A 2,982-nucleotide genomic window follows, 5' to 3' on the forward strand; every position below is an offset into this window, starting at 1 on the left:
GCAGTCACCATCTGTAGTGATTTTGGAGCCCAGAAAAATAAAGTCTGACACTGTTTCCACTGTTTCCCCATCTATTTCCCATGAAGTGGTGGGACCAGATGCCATGATCTTCGTTTTCTGAATGTTGAGCTTTAAGCCAATGTTTTTCACTCTCCACTTTCACCTTCATCAAGAGGCTTTTGAGTTCCTCTTCACTTTCTACCATAAGGGTGATGTCATCTGTGTATCTGAGATTATTGATATTTCTCCCGGCAATCTTGATTCCAGCTTGTGTTTCTTCCAGTCCAGCGTTTCTCATGATGTACTCTGCATATAAGTTAAATAAGCAGGGTGACAATATACAGCCTTGACGGACTCCTTTTCCTATTTGGAACCAGTCTGTTGTTCCATGTCCAGTTCTAACTGTTGCTTCCTGACCTGTATACAGATTTCTCAAGAGGCAGATCAGGTGGTCTGGTATTCCCATCTCTTTCAGAATTTTCCACAGTTTATTGTGATCCACACAGTCAAAGGCTTTGGCATAGTCAATAAAGCATAAATAGATGCTTTTCTGGAACTCTCTTGCTTTTTGCATGAGCAGCAGCAGTAGCGGTGTCTAAAGTCATGGGAATAAAGGGATGGGATTAGAAAACTTTATAAAGAAGATAAACATGTTGCCAGTGTTCTTTGTACAATATCATTTCAAATTCTGGATTATTTATAGTATAGTTTGATGGGAGGCCAGATTAGATTCTAAGCCTCAAGATTAATGAATTCCCAAATGGACATTAACACCAAGTTCTCTCAAATGAAGAGAAACAGAGCATCACTTACATTTTTAAAGAATCTTAGACTATTAAAATCTAAATGCCAATGTCAGATTACAAAACTGCAATGTATTATAAATGTTTACATTAAATTCGTTAGACTCCTGTTAACATGGTTACAAAGTACAGTGCCTGGATATGTAATGGAATTTGAGGATAACACTAGAAATCCAAATTTATGGTTTCCCCCTAGCCAATTGCTTGCTCTTTTCCCACTGCCAATCTTACAAAATTTCTGAATAATTAATATTTAAAATTTTCCAAATAGATGTGATAGAAGTTATTTTTATAGAATTGTACAATATTTAGAACCAAAACGTTCTCAAAAGTTATCTCTTTGAAATAGAAAAATTGAGGAAGAGAAGAATTGAATGAAGGTTAGAGTCACAGAAAAGACAGAGAAAATATTTTTAAAAAGCTACTCAGAATTCCTAGATCCTCCACATTTAAAAATTTTATCACCAAAGTGGAGAATTTTAACAGTATCACAGTTTGTTATAGGCATGAATAAAATAACAATGTTTGGTTAGCAATGCTGAATTGAAATAGAGTTACAAATTGCTATAAAGTCTTACTACACTCGAAGGAAGAAAAGTTACAAGAGAATTAAAATAATTTTTTAAAACAAAGTAGGGATGAATGGTATATTACACCCCCAATATTAAAAAGTACTAATCTGAGGTTAAAATATTTTTTCTCCTTAATAGGTTTCATTTTGAGTATCTGATTGTCATGTTGACCTTGGGTGGGAAGTAATTAGACACGCAAGACTGAGCAACTGGATGGTTCAGCCTTCTTGCATCTGTGACTTGCTTCCTGGAAGGAACACTGGAACAGATGTCAAGCTACAGTCAGGGTGAGCAATTAAAATCAAGTAATCTTAGGGCACCCTGGACTAAGATTTATAGAGTTTGGATCCTCTCATTCCCATGGGCCTGTTTTCCGAAAAATGGGTATGAAGGATGAAATGGAAAATAACCTAGAAGGAATCTCTGAACTCTGGTGGTCCTGAGGTTAAGTTTACTATAAACCCTAAGATCCCATGCTTACTCACTCTTAATGGACCTGTCCTCACATTTAATTTGTAAAGCAGTTTCTGGCCTGAAGGGACTGACTGTATCTCAGATAGACTCTGACCAGGCAAAAGATATCAGTTCCACCTCCTTCTCTCTTAAAGAGGAATGAGCTTTCATTATTATCTCTTTTTTGTGTGTGTTTCTAGTTTACTAAGCCTTAAGTTAATTTTACTTAACAGTTATTTTATTGTGGTTAGGAGCACTGGAAACATTTAAAATGACATTTGGTTTGTTAAAACCCCACAAAGCTAGCAGATGGTTGAGGGAAGCAGCACTCAGGATGCCACTTGATCCTTAATTCAAGACCATACTGGATGCTGCATCTGGAAGAAGAGCTGTGCCAAGAACATTGCTGTCGAATGAGAGACTCTGTTATTCATAAATATTTAGGAAAAATCAGAAGCAAGTGTTCATGAGCATAGTTCATTTCAGGTCAGTTCAGTCGCTCAGTCGTGTCCGACTCTTTGCCACCCATGGACTGCAGCACGCCAGGCCTCCCTGTCCATCACCAGTTCCCAGAGTTTACTTAAACTCATGTCCACTGAGTCAGTGATGCCATCCAGCCATCTCATCCTCTGTCGTCCCCTTCTCCTCCTGCCTTCAATTTTCCCAGCATCAGGGTCTTTTCTAATGAGTCAGTTCTTTGCATCAGGTGGCCAAAGTATTGGAGCTTCAGGTTCAGCATCAGTCCTTCCAATGAATATTCCGGACTGATTTCATTTTGGATGGACAGGTTGGATCTCCTTATACTCCAGGGGACACTCAAGAGTCTTCTCCAGCACCACAGTTCAAAAGCATCAATTCTTTGGTGCTCAGCTTTCTTTATAATCCAACTCTCACATCCATACATGACTACTGGAAAAACCATAGCCTTTACTATATGAACCTGTGTTGGCAAAGTAATATCTCTGCTTTTTAATATGCTTTCTAGGTTGGTCTAGCTTGGTATATGAAATGAAACAGATATCCCATTGGAGGAGGATTCTGCAAACACTTCTAAATCTGTAGTATTTGGCCCTGATAGTAAAAAAAAAAAAAAAAATCTGCCTGCAATGCAGGAGACCTGGGTTCAATCCCTGGGTTGAGAAGTTCCCCTGGAG

General features: G+C 38.3%; 1 long non-coding RNA gene across 2 annotated transcripts in view; it reads left to right on the plus strand.

Moving 5' to 3' along the window:
• Positions 1-2,982, plus strand: part of LOC104982551 — a 76,374-nt gene that overhangs the window by 41,375 nt on the left and 32,017 nt on the right. Inside the window, exon 3 of one of the 2 annotated variants that reach the window (XR_824528.1) lies at positions 1,514-2,344. The exons of the other annotated variant lie outside the window; for it this stretch is intronic. This is a non-coding gene — a long non-coding RNA (uncharacterized LOC104982551). Of the gene's footprint in view, positions 1-1,513; positions 2,345-2,982 lie in introns of those variants that run through there. 2 annotated transcript variants of the gene reach the window in all.

This window comes from Bison bison, unplaced genomic scaffold, assembly GCF_000754665.1.
Source record: "Bison bison bison isolate TAMUID 2011002044 unplaced genomic scaffold, Bison_UMD1.0 scf7180017864533, whole genome shotgun sequence".
In the NCBI taxonomy this organism is placed as follows: Eukaryota; Metazoa; Chordata; class Mammalia; order Artiodactyla; family Bovidae; genus Bison; species Bison bison.